Source organism: Stomoxys calcitrans, chromosome 5 (assembly GCF_963082655.1).
Source record: "Stomoxys calcitrans chromosome 5, idStoCalc2.1, whole genome shotgun sequence".
Lineage (NCBI taxonomy): Eukaryota > Metazoa > Arthropoda > Insecta > Diptera > Muscidae > Stomoxys > Stomoxys calcitrans.
Genome location: NC_081556.1, coordinates 109,348,491 through 109,372,561, shown reverse-complemented (window position 1 = coordinate 109,372,561; position 24,071 = coordinate 109,348,491). Strand labels below are relative to the sequence as shown.

General features: G+C 39.6%; 1 long non-coding RNA gene across 1 annotated transcript in view; it reads left to right on the top strand.

Moving 5' to 3' along the window:
• Positions 1 to 23,675, top strand: part of LOC131997767 (uncharacterized) — a 287,102-nt gene extending 263,427 nt beyond the window's left edge. The window contains exon 4 of the long non-coding RNA XR_009398405.1: positions 23,631 to 23,675. This is a non-coding gene — a long non-coding RNA (uncharacterized LOC131997767). The remainder of the gene's footprint in view (positions 1 to 23,630) is intronic.
• The last annotated feature ends 396 nt before the right edge of the window (positions 23,676 to 24,071 follow it).

Sequence of the window (24,071 nt, the reverse complement as noted above, 5' to 3'; positions counted from 1 at the left end):
CGAAATTAAGCATACTATAGATACCACTGATGAAATACCAATAAGAAGTAAAATTTATCGGTACCCTTATATATACAAAGATGAAATCCAAAAACAGATTTTGGAAATGTTAAGTAATGGAATTATTGCACCGAGCAGTAGTCCATACAACAGTCCTGTTTGGGTTGTACCAAAGAAATCAGATGCATCGGGCATGAAGAAATTTAGATTAGTCATTGACTATCGAAAATTAAATGATAAAACCATTGAGGATAATTATCCGATTCCAAATATAACAGATATATTAGACAAGTTAGGAAAATCGAATTATTTTTCTATTCTTGACCTCAAAAGCGGTTTTCACCAAATCGAAGTCCATGAAAAGGACAGACAAAAAACTGCATTTTCAGTAGATAACGGCCATTATGAATTTAATAGAATGCCATTCGGGTTGAAAAATGCACCGAGCACTTTTCAACGATTGGTAGATAATATTTTAAGGGAAAATGTTTCGAAAAGGGAGTGTATGGTTTATATGGATGATATTATTGTATTTTCCAATGGACTAGAAGAACATGTAAAAAATTTGAAATCAGTGCTTAACAAATTAAGAAATGCAAGGCTCAAAATTCAATTAGATAAATGTGAATTTTTCAGGAAAGAAGTCGAATTTTTGGGTCATACAGTAAATGAAGAAGGCGTGTCCCCGAACCAAGCTAAAATTGAAGTTATAAGAAAATTACAAATTCCTAGAACTGAAAAGGAAATAAAAAGATTCTTGGGAATGACGGGCTATTATAGAAGATTCATAAAAAATTATGCACACATTACTAAACCCATGACTAAATACTTGAAAAAGGACTCGATTTTAGATATAAAAGATATAAATTACATCGATGCATTTAACATTTTGAAGGAAAAGTTGGTTCATGCTCCAATATTAGTTTATCCCGACTTCAGTTTACCTTTTGAAATTACTACGGATGCGAGCAATGTTGCTATTGGAGGAGTTCTATCGCAGAACGATAAACCGATTGCATACGTATCTCGAACTTTGAATGAACACGAAATAAACTATTCCACCATTGAGAAAGAATGTCTTGGAATTGTATGGTGTTTAAAACAATTTAGGCCATATGTCTATGGCAGGAAAATTAAACTTTTTACTGACCACAAACCACTAATATGGTTAAATAACTTAAAAGAGCCAAATTCGAAATTAATGCGGTGGAGACTTCAAATAGGAGAGTATGATTATGAAATAAACTATAAAGAAGGACACCTAAATAAGGTGGCAGACTGTCTTAGTAGAATTGAAATTAATAATACCATATCATCAAATCAAAATTTTAACAATAATGAAAATCTAAATTCAATTAAGGAATTGCAAAAACCAATAAATATTTATGACAATCAAGTTATATTTCAAAAAATAATATCAGGCGCTGTATCAATTAGAAACTCAGTCATACATAACCACAAAAGAAAAGTAATAAAGGCAAAGGAATTTGACGATGATTTCCTGAAAACAATTATAGAAAATCATTTTGATCACGAAAAAACAAACGCACTATTTGTAGATGATGACATATTTAATAAATTAAAATCAATCTTATTTAAAGATTATAGTAATCTAAAAATTGTCAGATGTCTCAAGAAATTAATTGATATCCTCGACGAGGAGTATTTAGAAGAGATAATCTCTAATGAACATTTGAAAAATAACCATAGAGGATGCAATGAAAACTACAAAGAAATTAAAGATAAATATTATTACCCATATTTGTATAAGAAAGTATCGGAATTTATAAACAATTGTGAAGTTTGTATGCTGTCAAAATACGAAAGGAATCCAGATCTAGTTCCTTATAAAATATCTGAAACCCCTAGAAGACCACATGAAATTATCCATATGGATGTATTTTATTCCATAAATAAAAGTATATTTGTTACCATGATAGACAAATTTAGTAAAGTAGCACTTATAACTCGTGTTACCAATAGATCAGACCCCGAATTTAGGAAATGCATCTTAAGATATTTAAGCTCTTATGGAAATATTGAAAAAATTGTAACAGATAACGAACTCGGAATGAAATCACATGGAATGATGGAGTTCTTAAAAGAAAAGAATATTGAAATTAACTTTACATCAAGTTTAAATCATAATAGCAATAGCGATATTGAAAGGCTACATAATACTATCAATGAACATTTAAGAATTCTCAAGCAAAGCAAAATTGACATTTCTATAGAAGAACAGATGATTCAAATAAATGGTTTCTACAACCATACTATACATAGTACAACAAATATAAAACCAATTGATTTTATTCAAGGGAAGATTAATGAATCTCAATACCCGGATATATATGATAGGATGCTAAAGAAAAAGGAACAAGTAATTAATAAACTGAATGAATCAAGGATAGGAGAAAAAATTCTAGAAGACGGCATCAATTATATCAAAGAGACTAGAGGAGGCAAAAATTATCAGAAATTCAGGAAAATAGAAGGAAGGAAAATTGACGACTCTCATTTAAAAGACCAAAATTCAAAACAAATTTATTATAAAACACATGTTAAAAAGAAAAAGAAATTCCAAAACGCACAGAACGTAAGATTCCCAGTGCAACAAACCACTAGAAGGGGTAATGCTGTTAAACGAAATAATTAGTAGCAACAATACAGGAGCATAAAATCGAATTTTAAAGATTACTGCATTAATTTTATACATATATATATATATATATATATCTAAATAACAAATAATCATTATAATTGTCTAAATTGGTCTTCCTTGATCTTATATTCTATTAGATCACAATGACAACTTTGTTGGTACTAATAATTTTGATATATGGAATTCATGCGGAGAATATCGAAATAATCGATTTGGACAACAACAATGGTTATTTACCAATCAAAGTGGATGAAGTGCGGCTTATTGAGTATAATATGAAAGTATTACACATAATTAATATAACAGAACTAGAAGTTGCTAGAAACCAAATAGAAGTTAATATTAAGATGTTAAATGAAACGCTACCAAGTGACACAAAAAATGACTATATACATAGGACGCTGCTTAGGAATTTTAGGGAACTGGATACAAAACTTAAAGCTTTAACACCAAAAATAAGAAATAAAAGAGGATTAATTGACTTATTAGGGAAAACATTAAAAGTTATTGCAGGAACCATGGACAGTGAGGATGAAAAAGCAATCTATAATGCATTACATAATTTAGATACAGAAAATACCGAACTTATTAATGAAAATAACAAACAAATTAAAATAAACAAGGAATTACAGGAACAGATAGAAATTCTAAACAAAAATATTTTGAATATTGAAAGATATATTTCCAGCCAAATAAAAAGTCTTGTATTAAATACTCAGATTAGGGAACATTATTACTATTTGAAAGTATGTTTTCAAATACACAATGACATTAATTCTTTACTTCATTTTATCGACACAATAGAGGACGTTATTTTGACCAGCCGATTAGGTATCCTCACAAGAAATATTTTGACAGACCAAGAAACAAAACTGATAGAATCTGACGAAGAATTTAAAAATATTGATTTAGTGTCATTACTATATAAGCATAATATTATTATATTTACTCTATTAATTCCTAAATACGGAAAAGAAAAATATGAAAAATATCGTCTTTTTGAAATTTTGGATGATAAAAATGAAACAATTAGTTTTAAGCACAAAGAAATATTGTTAAAAGACGGTATTGTTTACGAATTTAATGAGAAATCGGAAAAAGCAAGCAATCTTGTAAAATTAAATGATGAATGTATTATCGATATTTTTACAAAATCCATAATAAAAAATTGCATTAGAATTAAGAAAAAAGCAGAAGAAACAATAAAAATTATAACGCCAGGCTCTATTGTAATACAGAAATTTCATAAAACCAAAATGAAAACTACTTGTGGTCATAATATTTTTGTAGAAGGAACAAAATGGATTAAATACAAAAATTGTACTTTATACCTTAAAAATCAATCTTTTACAAATGTCGAAAACACTATTAAACACCATTATTTAAACCCTGAGTTTATTAAAGCTATACCATTTACAAATACAACCAAAGAAGAACTTACTATGGAAATATTGGACACAAAAAATGTCCAAAATAGAAACAAAATTGAAAAACATCAAAAAGTGTCAAATTACCATTATACATGTCTGTATTTGTTAATATCAATTATAATTATACTTATTTCATATCAAAGTGTAAAAAGATTTAAGTTAAATCTATCATCGACTCCGAGGACGGAGCCCGAAACAAGCGTTGGGGGAGTTACAGGGCCACCCACGCTGTCCGCAGAATTTTAATTCATTATGACTATGGATTTTTGCAGCATTAGCAAAAATCCATGATCAACGAAATTGTCGCAAATGGATTTTGTATATACAAAATCCATTTACCCCAACCAGCCACAGAGAAACAGAGATCAATGCAAATATCATTTGACCACCCATAGCGAGCCATAATGAAAACATATACTATGAAGAATTCATCAGCTAATTGTAAACATTTATTTATTAAGCTAGCGTTAAGGAAAATTTGAAATAAAGATTCAGATAGACTTGAAACTTACACAAGAGAAGTTTGTATCTAAAACTATTAACGCCTTCTCTGACCATGGCAAAATCCGCATCGTTTGGGTGCTGGGCCATAACGGAGTAAGGGGAAATGAATGGGCAGTCGATTTGGCGGTGAAGGCCTAAGGACTGCCGTTAACCCGAAGGCTTTCGGGTCGACGCAGTCCGAGTTAAGGGAGTGGGCGACGAATTCGCATGCAACATTGTGGAACAACGAAACGGTCGGTAGGACGTCGAAAACCCTATGGGGGCATCCATATCGTGAAAAGACGAGGCTATTACTGAAAGGAAGCAAGAAGAAGGTCAGTATAGCTTTTGGTATCATAACGGGACACATAGGACTACGAGCTCACTTATGTAAAATCGGTGCGGCAAGTGATAGCATGTGTAGAGCATGCTGGGAAAATGATGAAACGTTGGAGCATTTCCTTTGTCATTGCCCGGCTTTCGCGTCCAACAGATACCGGCACTTAGGTGGAGACACAATACCAGACATAAACCAACTTAGGGGAGTGGTATTGAAAACAATTAAGGACTTTGTAAGTAAGTTGTTGTAAGTTTTTAGAGCGCACAGCAAGCCGATTACTGGCTTAGGTGTATGTCCATAGTGGCATGAGGCGGATTAATAGCTGCACCCTCTTTTTAACCTAACCTAGCCTACTTAAAAAGTTAATTTGGGTTTTTTCCAAACAAATTTTAACGAAATTTTTTCAACAGACAACTTCTGCCTAACATTCTCTAATGACAAAACTTAAGCCATGCCTCGAAATTATTTTCTAAATGACAAAATTTCATTAAAATTTTTTTTTAATAAAAGGTAGAGAATAATTAGTAATATTTTATTGTAATTTTTTTAATTTTTTAAATGAATCAGCAATGAAAGGCTATGGATCATCAATGAAAGGCACCATGATTAATTTATATTTTAAAATAATTATTTTTTTATTTTGAAATTTCACAATCGACAATACAGTATTCAAGGAAATTGATACTGAGCTCATATTGACTAAGGGCCGTAATCTACCTGTCAATTGCAGGTATCGTTGATTTTATTAGGAAAGATTGTTGTTAAATTCTATTTGCCAGTGTATTTTTTCTATGAGTCATCATGCAAGTTATAAGCATATACCTAGAGATGGGCGATGGGTAAATACCCCAACCAGTATTTACCCGTTTCTTGGATAAAAAAACATTTTCCAAAAAATTTTTGATGATTTCGTATTCTTTGTATATAAACCTGATTTTCTGATCTCATAAAATCGGCTATATATAGCCGCTATATAAACCGATCTCCAGACTTAAAGTCTTAAGACAATATATTGGTAATTTTTTCATTCGATTTCGATGAAATTTGGCTCTGTGAGTTCTGGTACACCCCTACCCATTTCTGTGAAGTGTGGTCCCGTTCGGACTATATTTGGATATAGCTGCCCTATAGACCGACCGCCCGATCTCCCGATATAGGGTATTAAGGCCATAAAAGATCCATTTATTAACCAAATTCGATAGAATTTGGCACAGTAAGATCTGGTAGACCCCTAGCCATTCCTGGCAAATGTGGTTCAGATCGGACCATCATTCATACGATTTTGATGAAATTTGAAACAGTGCGTTTTGGTACACTACCTCTACACCTTTCTGTTGAATATCCTCCAGATCAGACCATATTTTGATATAGCTGCCATATAGACCGATCTCCCGATATAGAGTATTGGGCCCATAAAAGGAGCATTGTTCATCCGATTTTGTTAAATTTCATCAAAATCGGTTGAAAAATACGACTTGTATGGGCTCAATACCCTATATCTGGAGATCGGCCTATATGGCAGATATATCCAAATATGATTCGATCTGGACGATATTCAACAAAAAGGTGTAGAGGTATATCGAAACACACTGTGCCAAATTTCATCGATATCGGATGCAAAATGCTCCTCTTATGCGCTCAATAATCTATATTAAAAGATCGGCCTGTGTGACAGCTATATCCAAATATGGTCCGATCTGGACCAAATACAACAAATAGTCGGAGGGGTCTTTTAGAACGCATTGTGCCAAGTTTGTTCGAAATCGGAAGAAAGATGCTCCTTTTATAGGCTCAATACACTCAATCGGGATATCGGTCTATATGGCAGCTATATCTAAATATGGTCCGATATGGACAACATTCAACAAAAAGGTCTAAGGATCTACCAGAAATCACTGTGCCAAATTGGGAGATCGGCCTATATGACAGCTATATCCAAATATTGTCCGATCAGGACAACATTCAACAAAAAGGTGTAGGGGTCTACCGAAACTCATTGTGTCATTATGGATGGATATTATATGGCCCTAATCCACTTTTTCGGGAGATCGGGCGGTCGGTCTATATGGCAGCTATATCCAAATATTGCCCGATCAGGACCACATTCAACAAAAAGGTGTAGGGATCTACCGAAACTCGTTGTGTCATTATGGATGGATATTATATGGCCCTAATCGCCTTTTTCGGGAGATCGGGCGGTCGGTCTATATGGCAGCTATATCCAAATATGGTCCGATCTGAACCATATTCAACAAAGAGGTGGAGGGATCTTTCAGAACGCGCTGTGTGAAATTCGATCGAAATCGAAAGAAAAATTCTGCTTTTCTCCGATCTCCCGATATATTGTATTGAGACTATAATACAATATATCTGGAGATCGGTCTTTATGACAGCTATATCCAAATATGGTGCGATCTGAAACTTGGCACAGAATACACTGTGCCAAGTTTCATCGAATTCGGGCAATAAATGGATCTTTTATGGCCTTAATACTCTATAGCGGGAGATCGGGCTGTCGGTCTATAGGGCAGCTATATATCCAAATATAGCCCGACCACACTTCATAGAAATGGGTATGGGTCTACCAGAACTGACAGTGTCAAATTTCATCGAAATCAGCCTGGGAGACTGGTCTATATAGCGGACATATTGGGTTGCCCAAAAAGTAATTGCGGATTTTTCATATAGTCGTCATTGACAAATTTTTTCACAGCTTGTGACTCTGTAATTGCATTCTTTCTTCTGTCAGTTATCAGCTGTTACTTTTAGTAAAAAAAGTGTAAAAAAAAGTACATTTGATTAAAGTTCATACTAAGTTTTATTAAAAATGCATTTACTTTTTTTTTTAAAAAATCCGCAATTACTTTTTGGGCAACCCAATATATAACTGAAATCCGATTTCATGAGATCAGAAGGTCAGGTTTATATACAAAGCATACAAAATCATTAAAAATGGTTTATGCCCAAGATATCTACAAAATTATAATAGCTCAAATAAATACCCAAAAATGATATTTATTGGGTATTAACCCAATAAATGCCCAAGCTTTGGGTATTTACCCGGTAGAAATCCATCTCTACATGTTGTTGTAGTAGCAGTTTGTTGTGTTCTATCTTTCGTCTGCTTGATTCTGCTAAGTGTCAAGACCCAGCAACTTTGCGACTAAGATGGGGTGGGTTCACAGGGATCTGGGTCTGAGTCGAGTTGGTCTAGCTGGACAGTTAAACAGGTGACGTATATCGTGTGGTCCCTGGTCATAATCGGGACAAACATCTTGCACGTCGGCATCAATCCTTGCTCTGTATGAGTTGTGGCGTCTGCATCTGCCGGAATGTAACTGAGCCAGAACTACTCTGGTTTGCCGGGGGAGGTAAATTTCTTCAGGTGCAATGGGAGGTAGTTGTTCGCCTAGGACCACATTCACCGCATCTGGTGTCTAGGCCCTCTTGATACGCTGCTTGATCTACAGGTTCTCTCTTGTGGCGCTGGACCTTAAGACTTCTGGGTGGTTGATATCTGTCCTCTAGACAATGATTTGGATGGTCTCGGCGATAACAGCCCAGATGGTTTTGCTTAGACAGCATGTAGTTATATCTTCGCACGGGTAGGATCTTTGCCTCCTGATGGAGCTGGTCCACATGAGAACTGAGGAGACAGTCGGTCGCAGTTCGAAGAGCTGCATTCTGACAGATCTGTATATTATTCCACTGCCTGTCACAAAGCTGACGGGCCCACACTGGCGCTGCTAAACTTACCACAGACCTGTCAATTCCTCTTACATTGCCAACAAGGTTTCTTTGTCTGAACCCCATGTGTTGCCGGCAAGTGACTTGGGGATCTTGTTTCTACTTTTGACTTTATTGCAAATTGCTGTGACTTGTGGAGAGAATGTGTAAGATCTGTTAAATGTGACGCCAAGTATTTTGGGACACTTGAGGGTCGGAATCATTTCTCCATCGACCATCACATTCACCTCACACGTATGTGTAGTGAACAATGTGGCTGAAGATTTCGTGGCAGATATCTTCAGATATTGCAGATGTCAACAATGGGAATGATACCTTGATCGTACAATCGTCCGCATATGATACGATCTCTATGCCGTTTGGAGGCGGTGGTATGAAAGATATGTAGAGGTTAAACAGTGCCGGAGATATCACCCTGCCTTGGGGAACTCCCTGTTTCACTCTACAGTGTTTCGATTTCTTATCCCAAAACTCAAATGATTGGCGAGCACACAGATGATTCGCGACCCTGGCTGGAGGGGCGTATTGGCGATGTCCTCAAATAGTATAGCATTCCTGACCGTTTCATATGCTTTCGACAGTTCCAGTGCCACGAGGACCGTTCCATCATATGGTCTGGGCTGATTGAAGCCACGTCAAATGTGTGCGGTGATGACATAGAAAGCAGTTGTTGTGCTATGCAGTCTTCGAAATCCATGTTGATGCTCGGCGAATGGAAATTCTCCTACGAGGCTCGGGGGGAGTAGTCCATTAGGCGTCTTGGCTACTGGTGAGAGTAGAGAGATCCATCTGTGTAATTCCCTCTTACTTGGATCCTTTCCGGACTCACTGCCCACGTTCCAGACATCGGGTACTATAAGAGTGTTCAAAGATTGATGGAGGACAGTCGTAAGATACTCGACTACAGGTTGATCTAGTTTCTTCAGCTTCAGCGCAGAGATTCCGTCGGGGTCCAACGTCCTGGATGACTTTCGGAATGATAATGACCTTCGTGTCCCTCCATCCCTCAGGTATATATGACATGCTGATGCAAGCAGAGTATATCTCCCTAAGCCAAGGAACCAGTCTATCAGACACAGCTTGTAATTCAAACGGCGATACATTTTCAGGGCCTGGCGACTTAAAGGAGTCGAAACTTCTTATCGCCCTCCGACGAATGCATACCAGTGACAACCTGTTCTGGCGTCACCTTGTCCGTTGGAGAATTTCCCGGGAAATGTGTTTTAACGAGTAGTTGTATTGTTCCCCCACTAAACATTGTCCATACATACTCTGACTTCTGAATATACCCCACCGTAATAGGGTCTAAGGGACAGAATCTTAGCCTAGAGGCTTCAGATGTATCCTCCATGGAGCTGCAGAATTCCACCCAGGATTTGTTCTCAGCTCGCCCTTATATGTTCTTAGCTCAGCCTTATAGATGTCCCAATCGTGTGGTGCTCTTGTGGCTTTCGCTTTGTTGAAGAGTTTTCTGCAGCCCTTTCTTCGCTGTTTGACCCTTGACTTGACACCATGACATGTTGACACAAGCGAGTCATTCAGAGCCTTCGTGATCCGCTTGGCCATTATGTCTATATCCTCCGCAGTTTCCACTTCCCTTGCTAGTCTAGAAGGGATAGAGGTGCAAAATTTGTGCCGAAATTTATCCCAATCCGCCTTTATTCTGTTTAGCCGGGGGACCACTGTGCAGTAGTTTCTCCAAGCTGAAACTAATATAACGTTGATCAGAGAAGCTGTGCTCTTCCAACTGGACTTCCCAGTCGCATATTCTTGTGCTTATATCTTCCGGTACAAAGGTAATATCTAGTAGCTCCTGCCTGTTCCTGGTAATAAAGGTCGGTTTATGCCCTTTATTACAAATCGCCAGATTGCAACTTATTCGATAAGCAGCTCTCCCCTTTCGTTGACATCCGAACTTTTCATATCTGGTTGGTGTTTGTTGTTGTTGTTGTAGCAGTTTGTTGTGTTCTATCTTTCTTCTGCTTGATATTGTTGAGTGTCAAGACCCAGGAACTCTGCGACTAAGATGTGGTGCGTCCACAGGCATCTGGATCTGAGTCGAGTGGGCCAGGCTGTGCAGTTAAACAGGTGACGTTTATCGTGCGGTCCCTAGTTACAATCGGGACATACATCTTGCACGTTGGCATCAATCCTTGAGCCTGAACTACTCTGGTTTGCCGGGGGAGTTCAATTATTTCAGGTGCAAGTGGGGCCGGTCGTTCTCCAAGGACTCTGGGCGGTGGATATCTTCCACAAGATGATGATGTGCATACCCCATATCTGGTGATGTGCATTAGCATCACTTCCTACAATGAGGCTCTTCTTCCCTACAGAAGTGGCTTTAACCCCTCCTTAGTCGCAGAGTTCCTGGATCTGAATATTGAACAGAACCAAGCAGACGAAAGATGGAAGATAGATCACTACCCACTGTTCTAACAACAACTAGGAATCCAACAGGAGGCCACCTTAGTGCAGAGGTTAGCATGTCCGCCTATGACACTGAACGCCTGGGTTCGAATCCTGCCAAGACCATCAAAACAAATTTTCAGCGCTGATTTTCCCCTCCTAATACTGGCAACATTTGTGAAGTACTATGCCATGTAAAACTTCTCTCCAAAGAGGTGTCGCACTGCGGCACGCCTTTCGGACACTCGGCTATAAAAAGAAGGCCCCTTATCATTGAGTTTAAAACTTGAATCGGACTGCACTCATTGACATGTGAGAAGTTTGCCCCTGTTCAAAATTCGCATTTTTGAATCCAACATCCAGTCATCCCGGACGGTATCAAGCAGTGGCAATTAAACCATTTCGGACATTATCAGGTAAATGATGATAATAAGATTTTCTTGCCGTGGTAAACATCTGCATTAATTCACTGAGCACTGGTCCCAGTATTTGGACGTGACTAGGACGATACTGGAGGAATTATGTTTGGCATTTCGTTTAGTGTCTTAGATGGCACAGACAAGTCATTCGGCATAAAGCAATCTTTCTCAGTTAGGGATTAGACTGCGTACAAGTATTGAGCAGTAGATGTATGAGATGCATTTTTGAATAGTCATCAAAGAGTGGTATGTGTAATAAAAACGTCCCTTTAGATCGCCATTAAAAAGGCCATGTCATAGCCAAACCATTAGAAATAGTCTTTGCAAAAGATTTCATTTATCAGATTTCATTCACAATTAACACTGCCTGCCTTAATAGGAAATCCATTTACAAGAAGATTAAAATCAGTTGAAATAAGGCCATTTAGATTGTAGAAATGGATTGGCAAAAGCGAAGCATTTTCATTTTCCTTATCCTTATCCCCCCAGCATATCATCAATAAACCACAATTTTGGAGTTTTCAAAAACAAAAAGTTGTGAAATTAGCCTGCAAAGATGCCTATCAAGCAGGGGTGTATATCACATGTGTTTAACAGTGATAACATCTATAACCCAGCCCTTGGTGCCCCTTCCAATTTCCTGCTTTCCTGCACACCATTTAATCGTCTTAATCCCTTGTGTCCATACAAATTACTTTCCACTTTCACATTGACTCTCTTTTAGAGTCTATTTTAGATTCTAATTAAATGAATTGTGATATGAAATTTATTCCACTGCTAGATAGTTGGATCTGGGAAGGCCATTGATTGGCGAGTTGTATTAGCAGCAGTGTCCCCTTCTTTTTAAATGCAGCAAAGAGCGCCATTCGTTATTTAACAGCAATGCACTCCGATCTAAGGGGGAATGTAATAAATTCTAACATATCCATTAAACTCACACAACTCAGGCCATCATCAACAGGGTAAAGACAGTCGGTCAGTCAGTCAGTCAGGCAGGCAGCCTTTCTGTCATGCAGCCAACTTCTGTTTTAATTAATTTGTTGTTGTTTATGTTGATGTTTTCCACTTGTGCTTTATGTCACTTGTGAAAAATAAAAGCAATTGTCAGAGTAAAGAGGGTTATTGCAAAACTTGTAATTATTTTTTGTTAAAGTTTACATCTAAGATGCAGTTTCTATGGTTATTTTAAGGCTTAACTTCTGGTACAGTGGTTTGCAGCCTGCTGCAAGATCTATCTTATATTGAGTGGGTTGCCCAAAAAGTAATTGCGGATTTTTTAAAAGAAAGTAAATGCATTTTTAATAAAACTTAGAATAAAACTTTAATCAAATATACTTTTTTTACACTTTTTTTCTAAAGCAAGCTAAAAGTAACAGCTGATAACTGACAGAAGAAAGAATGCAATTACAGAGTCACAAGCTGTGATAAAATTTGTCAACGCCAACTATATGAAAAATCCGCAATTACTTTTTGGGCAACGCAATAAATGAGAGCGTGCTAAGTTCGGCCGGGCCGAATCTTCTATACCCTCCACCATGGATCGCATTTGTCTAGTTCTATGCGCGGTATCTCGTTTTAGGCAAACAAAGAATATTGAATAAGAACTGTTATGCTATTGGAGCTATATCAAGTTATAGTCCGATTCGGACCATAAATGAATGCAGAACATGTAGAACATGTAGAATTCATTGTGTAATATTTCAGTTCTTGTAGGGGCTGAAGCAGCAAAATCGGAAGATAGGTTTATATGGGAGCTGTATCAAGCTATTGATCGATTCAGACCATATTAGACACGTATGTTGAAAGTCATGAGAGGAGCCGTTGTACACAATTTCTGCCAAATCGGGTGAGAATTGCGCCCTCTAGAGGCTCAAGAAGTCAAGACCCAAGATCGGTTTATATGGCAGCTATATCAAAATATGGACCGCTTTGAACCATACTTAGCGCAGTTATTGAAAGTCATAACAAAACACCTCATGCAAAATTTCAGCCAAATCGGACGAGAATTGCGCCCTCTAGAGGCTCAAGAAGTCAAGACCTAAGATCGGTTTATATGACAGCTATATCAAAATATAGACCGAGTTGGCCCATTTGCCAACCGACCTACACTAATAAAAAGTATTTGTGCAAAATTTCAAGCGGCTAGCTTTACTCCTTCGAAAGTTAGCGTGCTTTCGACAGACAGACGGACGGACGGACAGGCGGACGGACAGGCGGACGGACATGGCTAGATCGACTTAAAATGACATGACGATCAAGAATATATATACTTTATAGGATCTCAGACGCATATTTCGAGGTGTTATTAACAGAATGACGAAATTAGTATACCCCCATCCTATGATGGAGGGTGTAAAAGGAAAACAACACAAAAATTTGTTTTCGTTCTCGTCGAACTTTAAGTACCCAACTGTTTGTCCTTTTCTACTGGAATCCCTGCTATTTGTTCTATGAAAGTAACTTCAGTATGACCACTACAGTGTGTATCAAGCAGAGATCCTTGCAATTAAGGGAGTGATGGAATGGCTAAGATATAATGTCATTACGACGATTGGCATAAATATCGTAGACAGCCAGGCAGCTATTAAATGGACCTGGACACTAAAACCGCCCTCGACGCTGCTACTTACAAAATTTTTATTTATTTTCCATGCCACGCCCTAAATTTTTTCATGTCTGGTATTTTGTCTCCACCTCAATAAAGGTGTCTTTTAGCCGCGAATGCAGGGCAAAGACATAGGAAATGCTTCAACGTCTCATCATCTTCCCCAAATGCCCAACACATGCTATCACTTGCCGCACAGATATTGCATAAGTGAGCTCGTAGTCTTATGTGTCGCGTTATGATAATGACGCCTTTCAGTAATAGCCTCGTCCTCTGACGATCCGGATCACCCTATAGGATTTTCGACGTCCTACCGACCATTTCGCTATTCCACAGTGTTACATTCGCGTTCGTCGTCCTCGCCCTTAACGCGGACTGCGTCGACCTGAATGGCAGTCCTCTGACCTTATTCCGTTATGGCCCGCCACTCAAACGATGCGGATTGTACCATCCTCAGAGAAGGCGGTAATCTTCTTCTTACTTTCCAAAATTGTTCGTGATCTTACTGTCCCCGTTGTTATTGCCCTTATGGACATTTTACTGTCCGTAAAGATGTTCACACTCGACGTCCTTGCGTTGGCACCACACCACCTCACGCATTCCGTGATCGACCTGATCTACGCCTGCAGGACCGTATTATGGTCAGTCAGTCTAAAACAGATCTCAGTCCTTGGGTTCTCAATGTAGGCCTACACTGTCCTCCAGCTTTGATCCATCCGTGTAAAATGATCTTCCAGATGGCAATACTAGCGTTCCCGTCAGTCCAAAACTGTACCGGTGTTAGCAGTGCCTCGCACTCGACCTCAAGTATCGTCTCAGGTATCCGTTCGGAAACCTCTTCTCTTCCCTCCAGGTTTCCTATCGTCGCCTCGATTATACCGCCATGGTATGAGCTGCTCCCATCCTTAATCCATTCTCTCATCGCCTTAAGTCTCAAAGACGCACCTTAATGAGTCGGATATCTAGAAGAGTCTCCAGTGCCCTAGTGAGCGTAGTTCTCATCGCTCCGCCGTTCTCTGAATTTGCTGTATGGTCCTAACGTTGCACTTTTTCTCCATGGCAGTAGACTATCCTCGGATTCAGGCCCCATTTGGAGCCTACGGCCCATCTACATAGTGCCCTGAATGTGACACTTCCAATTCGGTTTCCTGTTCAAGATCACACCTAAGTATTTGACCTTGTCAGATATCGAAATCGTTTCGTTGAGGAAACGTGATCCCTCAAATTGGCCCATTGGTCTTCCTCGTGAACCGGCATATTTCTCTCTTCTCTGGGTTAACATTCAGACCACTTGGTCTAGCCTAGTCATATGCCATATTCAAGACTGTTTCGGCCATTCTGCATAGCTGGTTCAAATCCTTACCCCTTAGAAGTATTATAACATCGTCTGCATAGCAGACGGATTCAAATACCTCCACAGTCAGCATACGTAATAGGTTATTTATGGTGGTCACCCATTGGAGTGGTGATAAAATGCCTCCCTGTGGTGTGCTCGATGCCACTTTCTCCCTTATTTTTATGTCAAGGGACCCGCAATTTATCCACCTGTTCCTTAGCATCCAGTCTGTATGGACCCGGCCCATCCGGTACTGGTCTAAGGATTGCATCAGTGTGTCGATCCGCACATTGTTAAACGCCCCCTCGATGACAATGCAAACCGCCAATGTATACGTCTTGCCATCGAAGGATTCTTCTATTTTATGCACAACCTCGTGCAGGGCAGTCTCCACCGACCTTCCCTTCACATAGGCATGCTGTTTGTATTTGAGCAGTTCGTTGGACGCCCTACTCTTTATTACGTAAGGCTTATGGGTCTGTAGGCTTTTGGTGTCGCATAACTTGCCTCTCCTGGCTTGTGTATAAATACCACCCTTGCCTCCTGCCAGGCTTTCAGAATATATGCAAGTCTTAGGCACGCTGTAAAAATTCAAGCCAAATGGGGCGCCAGATAGTACGTCTCCTTCTGTAGTAACGCCGGAAATATTCCATCCGGCCCGGGCTTGAAGCTCCTCAAGGATTCCTTCACCATAAATTTTTTTATGATAAGCCTTCGATCAACCTCATTCCAAGATTCCGGTGTCTCCGTGAGTCCCGCGATATCCTGAGCAAAATCAAAATTTTCATCAAAAGCCTCAACATGCCCTCCTTTGTCTCTGCTCTCACTCCCATTTCATCTACTAAAGTTTCAGTTTGGTTTTTGAGAGAAACCTTCATCTTGGCGGCGTCATTTACGCTATCGACCTGTTCGCAGAAAAGCTTCCAGTAGGCACGTCTTGCCGCTTTGGTAATCTTATTATATTCCTTGAGCCGTGTGTTATACACATCCTAATAAACTTCCGTTTTACCCGACGAGCACTGTTATAAAGTCTGCGGACCTCTTTAACAATGTTGTGAATCTCTCCGGTCTTCCAAGGTTTTTCTTGTGCTGATTTCCTTTCTCCAAGAGGACAACTATCTTCGAAAGACTCCACTAGTGCAGTCGTAATCCTGTTGACATTGTCGTCAATGTCTTCTATACTTGGACAATCTAAATTATCTTGCCAAAGTCTTCTTCTGAGTTGTCTTCCGAATTTGGGTCAGTTTGTTTTTCAACTTATTATGGAAGCTTATCGAATTTGGCGCTGATCTGAGAAGGAATGCTCCATGGAGACACTCCAATCCTGAACCTCATCGATTCGATAATGTGACATCTAAAACCTCCTCCCTAATCCTGTCAACAAATGTGGTGATGTTACCAATGTTAAGTGTTATTAGGTCGCTAGTATTCTAGAATTCTGATAGGGCTTGGCTCCGCTTATTGATGTTGGTACTACCCCACGAAATGTGGTGAGAGTTCGCATCGCACCCTATTAGTACCTCATTTCCCGTTTGGCTTTCCTCACCTACCGTTGCAGCTCCGACGTAGGTGGCGGTGTCGCAGAGTCGAAATGGAGATAAAATGATAGGCTGCATTGAGTTTCCCATCAATGCACTGCCTGATGTTCCAATATTAGGATCTTTGCCTATACTAGTCTTTCAAATCTTGGGTAAATGGGCTTCTTGGGAGTAGGTCATGGTCTCATCGTTTGCTGCCTGTGCGTTAGGCGGCATTGATGCACTGCCTCATGTTTCAGCATTAGGATCTTTATCCATCCTAGTCTTCCTAATGTCGAGAAAGTCCTTGATGGTTCCATTGTTGGATCTTTGCATATCCTAGTCTTCCCAATCTTGATAGAGTCGGTGATTGCCTTGTCGTCGGCTCCCTGTCCATTAGGCGCTATCGAGTGTCCGCCACTGAAGGCGGCTCCGTACCCTTCTCAGCTTCTATCTTCACCTTCCGTGAAGGCTGTGGCATCCTTTTGGCATCAGGGGTCGTCCGCGCTTCCTTCGTTCCTATTTTGACTTTGTCTACCTCCGCAGGACACTGTCTGGAGTCTCCATTGCGGGAGGGCTCGCTTGGTTTTCCCAGAGTTCTTGAAAGCGAGGAGCTTTTTTTCTTCTTCAGCATTTTAGCAGTGTTATGCTCTTCAGAAGATCTGATTCTCTTTCCAGCTTCCGTAGAAGTACTTGGAATGTTAGTTCTGTGCCTTCCAGCATTCTGCACTTTCGCCCGGTTTGCGCTGCCAGCTTTTGTGCCACTACCGAATAGAGATATAGAGAAAATACCAGATTATGGGAATATCTCTTTCCTTGCCTGGATCCAGGCACATAATTTATCGTTTGTCTGTACCAGAAAAGACTGACTGGTATAAACACTCAATGATGAGGTCCCTGAGGATGAGGAAATTAACAAAATCAAAACAAACAAACAAAATCATCGAAATAGCTCGAGGGTAAAAGCAATTCAGACAATAATGTATTTAAGAGCTCATCTGGCAAACCATCGGACCTTGCGGCCTCATAATTTTTTGTAAATATCAACTCAATACCAAAGTAATCACCGCTGAATAATTTTCTTCTAATGTTCTTGACAGTATTCGAACCCAGGCGTTCATCGTCATATGCGGACATGCTAACTTCTGCGATACGGTGGTCTCCTTACCCCCTTTACCAGGGGTTAACTGAAATGTTCCCCGCCACCGCTACTACCCAAATATCATCAGTTAAAAACTATTTATCCCTCTTTGCCACTGTGCCTCACCAGCCATGGCAATAACAACAATGACCGGTGATATCTCCCTCATCCATCTCAGCCACGGCGCATTCAAGTGATATAAAATTGGATTGAAAACGAGATGTATGGCACAAAGGCTAAGATTGTCTCTAAAAACAGCAAACAAGACGGGCAGCCAGTAAGACAATCTCTAACGCAGATAAATGGACGGACAGACAAACTGACATGCGTATCGGTATTGGCGATCATGGCATGGCATCGGCAGCTGTTTTCCAATTTCGCAGCATTTGAATTTTCCCCCATAAACTCAAACTTGGAATAAAAAAAAAAAACCTTCTGAATTTCAAATGTTTTCTGCTGAATGCTGATGACGATGAACACGAGTACAGTTCAATGATTGTTAGACATTCGAACCGTTTATGTTGCTCGATTGTAGAGCAAATGTTTGCTCTGCGACTTACAGGTTGCGCATGTGTGTGTGTGTGTGTGTCTCCTTACCATCATAATGTTCGATACTTTCATATATTCGAATTTTGTCTGGATGCTGTGTTTTTCTTTTCTTGTTGCACATGTCTATGCGTCTGTCTGTCTGTCTGTCCGTCCGTCCAGCTGCTCTTGTTTTCATTTCATTACAGTTTCCTTATATCTCGGTTTTTGTTGTTCATTTCATGAATTCTTTCTTTTTTTTAGATGCCTCGTTTTTTTTTTTTTGCCTTGCTTTCTTTCTTCAATGCACTTGTCCGTTCGATTGTTACTTTTACTTGAACGTTTCACTGCAGTCGCCACTCGCATTGTTGCAGCTTCCCGTTGCATTCGTTGATTGTTGATCCAGTCTGGTCATCAATTTGTAATAAGAGCACGCGTCCGTGTGTGCAACATAGTCCGACTTGTTGGATATGTTATTTTGATCGCTGCTCAATCACACACATGGAGGGAGCAGAGTGTTAAGCATAGGCTAAGAGAAAAGGTCATGATGCTGGGAGATGGGAACTAAAATATTTTAAAAAATGTAGTTTCTTGGAATAAATTTTCAAAAATTCTGGAAAATTTCCAAAAAAAATCTATGCAGATGCTGCATAGATCGCTAAGTCCTCCTCTTGGAACATGCTACAATCGTCCCTCATACAAAGAGAGACGTCGAAGTGCAGTTCTGCGCAGTGTCTACCAAATTCGTTGGTTTGTATCGCGTCTTTATTAGAGAGACTTACATGCCCTTATCTTGAAAGAGGGTGAAGGTGGTCTTAATACCGAAGGGGGGATTCTGCCATGGTGTTGGGGTATGGACTTAAGTCTTAAGACCAATAAGTCTCTCTAACTTTTTCATGCAATTGTTGGAGAGGATTGAGGACTTTCATATAAGAGGTAAGCTGGGCTTATACTGGCTACAGCTTTGGAGTGAATGACTGCCACAAATACAGAGTTGTATTGTTTCTTTGATGTTTCTGGATAATGAGCTAAACTGGGACTTGAATAATGAGTCTAGAAAAAGAAAGGCTTTCACGTGCTAGAAGGTCGTTCGTATCAGTTTAGGTTTACGACTCAAGTTGCTCCGGCTGAGACGAATTATATGCCGCATGTGTAGAATGTATAGGTTGCCAATAAAATTTGTAGGATAAGTTTATGTTGGGGTCTCTCCGATTAACATATACATCAGGGAATCTGCGAAGAGGACACTGTTCAAATTGTTATAACCTGATCAGCTTCAGAAGTTACGGGCCAGACATACAGGTACACTCGAGAAGTGCGTTGCAGGACTTGCTCGCATGGATAGGTTGGACAAATTTGACATTAAGGCGAGAAAAATAAAGAAAACGAGGCTGAAGAGCTAACACCATCCGGTGGGCAAAGTGGCTCTGCGAGTCCTCTGCGCATACGGGACTGCGTGAAGGATCTTATCGCGTTGCCGGTCGCAACCATCCCGTCTTGTCTTTGTACTTTAAGAGATTTCTCAGGTATCAGTGAAAACCCGCCTCCCCAAAACAGAAATGCTCCAACGCGGATTCTCTTCATCAGCATTAAGGCAGCTTCTACAGAAGACATTATGCGAGATTCCCATGTTTGTCGCCATAGGGCCTATCACACATTGTCCGGTTATAACTCTTGTCCGGTCGACATCGGCCGGAGATTTTTCACAATCCTTCATTCATTGCCACCTAACTATTGGATACTAAAACTACCATTTTTCAAAAGAAAGGATACTAAAACTACCCTTTCCCAAAAAAAAGGGTACTAAAACTACCCTTTCCCAAAGCCCTGGTAAAACTTCCCTTTCCCAATGGAAAGGGTACTAAAACTTCCCTTTCCCAATGGAAAGGGCATTAAAACTACCCTTTCCCAAAGGAAAGGGTACACAAATTACCCTTTCCCCAAGGAAAGGGTACTTAAACTTCCCTTTCCCAAAGAAAAGGATAGTAAAACTACCATTTCCCAAAGGAAAGAGTACTAAAACTACTCTTTCCCTAATGAAAGGGTACTAAGACTACCATTTCCCAATGGAAAGGGTACTAAAACTACCCTTTTCCAATAGAAAAGATATTAAACCTAACCTTTCCCAAAGGAAAGGGTACTTAAACTATCCTTTTGCAAAGGAAAGTGTACTAAAGCTACCCTTTCCCTAAGGAAAGGTTACTAAAACAATGGAAGGGGTACTAAAAATACCCTTTCCCAAAGGAAAGGGTACTTAAACTACCCTTTCCCAATACAATACAAGTACTCAAACTACTCTTTCCCAAAGAAAAGGGTACTAAAATACCCTTACCCAATGGAAAGAGTACTCAAACAACCCTTTCCCAAAACAAACGGGAGGGGCGAAATACCTTCTCTCGGAGGACGGCGGCTCTTAGGATCATATCATCCCAACGGACAGTGGCGGAGCCCACAGCCCTGGTAAAAGCCGGAGTGATACCGATAGACTTACGGGTCACGGAGCGTGCTAGGCTCTACACTGCGAAGTCGAACACCCACGAAGGTGTTGGACTTCGCAGTGTAGGATGGGAGTATATTTATTTTGTCATTCCGTTTGCAACACATCGAAATATTCATTTCCGACCCTATAAAGTATATATATTATAAGACGATCTAGCCATGTCCGTCCGTCTGTCTGTTGAAATCACGCTTTAAAAATAGAGATATTGAGCTAAAACCTTGTACAGATTCTTTTTTTGTCCATAAGCAGGTTAAGTTCGAAGATGGGCTATATCGGACTATATCTTGATATAGCCCCCATATAGACCGATCCGCCGATTTAGGGTCTTAGGCCCATAAAAGCCACTTTTATTAACCGATTTTGCTGAAATTTGAGACAATGAGTTGTGTTAGGCCATTCGACATCCTTCTGCAATTTGGGCCAGATCGGTCCAGTTTTGGATATAGCTGCCATATAGAACGATCTCTCGATTTGAGGTCTTGGGCCCATAAAAGGCTCATTCATTGTACGATTTTCCCAAAATATGGAACAGTGAGTTGTGTTAGGCCAGTCGACATCATTCTTCTTTAATTTGGCCAAGATCTGTCCAGATTTGGATATAGCTGCCATATAGACCGATCCGCCGATTTAGGGTCTTAGGCCCATAAAAGCCACATTTATTATCCGATTTTGCCAAAATTTGGAACAATGAGTTATGTTAGGCCAGTCGACATCCTTCTTCAATTTGGCCAAGATCTGTCCAGATTTAGATATAGCTGCCATATAGACCGATCTCTCGATTTAAGGTTTTGGGGCTATAAAAGGCGCATTTATTATCCTTTGTCTCCGAAATTTGGGACAGTGAGTTATGTTAGGCTCTTCAACATTTTTCTGCAACTTTTCCCAAATCGGTGGATATAGCTGCCATATAAACCGATCTCTCGGTTTAAGATTTTGTGCCCATAAAAAGCGCATTTATTGTCCGATGTCGCCAAAATTTGGGACAGTGCGTTGTGTTAGGGCCTTCGACATTCTTCTTCAATTTGGCTCAGATCGGTCCAGATTTGGATATAGCTGTCATATAGACCGATCTCTCGATCTAAGGTTTTGGGGCTATAAAAGGCGCATTTATTGTCCGATTTCGCCGTAATTTGGGATAATGGCTTGTGTTAGGCTCTTCAACATTTTTTTTTTGCAACTTGGCCCAAATCGGTCCAGATTTGAATATAGCTGCCATATAGACCGATATCACCATTTATTGTCTTGGCCCCATAAAAGGCGCATTTATAATCCGATTTCACTGAAATCTTACACACTGACTTATGTTGGGCTTTCCGACATCCGTGTTGTATATGGTTCAGATCGGTTTATTTTTAGATATAGCTAGCTTGAACAATGACTTGTACTTATTAGTATTTGGTCCAAATCGGAACATATTTCGATACAGCTGCTATGGGGCATAAGGTATGCCGTTTTCACCGTATTTTGACGAAAGGTGGTTTGCATATATACCCGAGGTGATGGGTATCCAAAGTTCGGCCCGGCCGCCTTTTTACTTGTTAGAGTAAAAATCGTTGCTGTTAATTCAAAAAAATTTTTTTTTCCTATCCTCAATAAACATCCCTCGTATTGCCTAGTCTGGTGCAATGTTGTTTGCCAGTTGTCCATAAGACTTTGCCATATCTCAGCTTGAAAATAAATGCATATTTAAGTATTTTTTTTTGAAGATAGCCACCGCGTACTTGAATGCCACTGCCGACGACGATGATGCTGATGCTGATGCTGATGATGATACCACCCCGGGTCCAGTGTAGATGAAACGAATGTTTGTGGATCGAGCACTCGTATCTCTTGCTAAGTACTTAAGTGAAATTTAAGTCAAGTGTTTTTCTTTGGGGTTCGTTTTCTCAATTGTTGCTGTTAATATTTTTCCACAACAACAACAACAAAAAACGGAGAAATATGCTCCCAGTTTTGCTTTACAATTTGAATTGCATCGGCAGCATTTTCAAGCGATCAATGACATGTGTTATTGGTGCTTTTGGTCCATACTCATACTCACTGAGGCTGCATGACCAAAGGAAAGGAGATTGGGTTGCATGCATTCATATTCCGGAAATTGATTTCCAATTGAATGTTGAATTGGTAACGTTCGTACGTTCTTTGGGAATGTTTAAGTGCTCTCCAAAGCAAAGGCATGGCCATTCATCTCAGGAAGGGTATGGCTCCGGCTGATTGCACGAGAAGTGTTGCTGGTCATTATTCATGCAGTTAAAGGAAAATTTCAAAGAATAGGAAAATAAAACAAAAATGTCAGTTTCAAATAGTTCCAATATAGGTATAGGTATGGTGAGTAATTTCAAGTGTTAAAAGTGTTTGGCATGTTCAAGTGAATCTGGCCATATTGGACACTTTAATTGCAATCAAGTGCATTTCAGTCATCAATATTATGAATTATTCAAATTTCAAAGAATTCCAAATCATTGCAACAGCTGTGGTTACATTTTGTCTAACACTTTCTTATGTTGTTTTTTTTTCAGATCATTTTTCAAAAATACCTGAACCTTAACCAAGATCAAGTGAGGTAAGTTTATTTATGATGTTGTACAAATAAGTATGTTCGGCTCTGAGTTAATAGTAAATGTATATCGCCTTGGGAAGGGGCTGTGCACCAAATACATGTTCCCACATTTGGATATTAGATTCGTATTCTACTCCCAAATACCTTTATTTGAGGCCCATATTGCGATGGTCAGTAAATAATTGCTGTTTTGGGGAAGGGGTAGATTTAGGGTTGTTTTGGGAAGTGGGGTGGTCCCCCAAACGCTTAGCGCTGGAAATATATCAGAATCGTGCTCTACTCGTATATATCATTTATTTGAACCTTATATTGCCATAGGCCTCAAAATTGCATATCAAAATCGTTTTCTCATCTCAAATACCTTTCATTTAAACCCCTTATTGCCCTTTGGGGTAAGGGC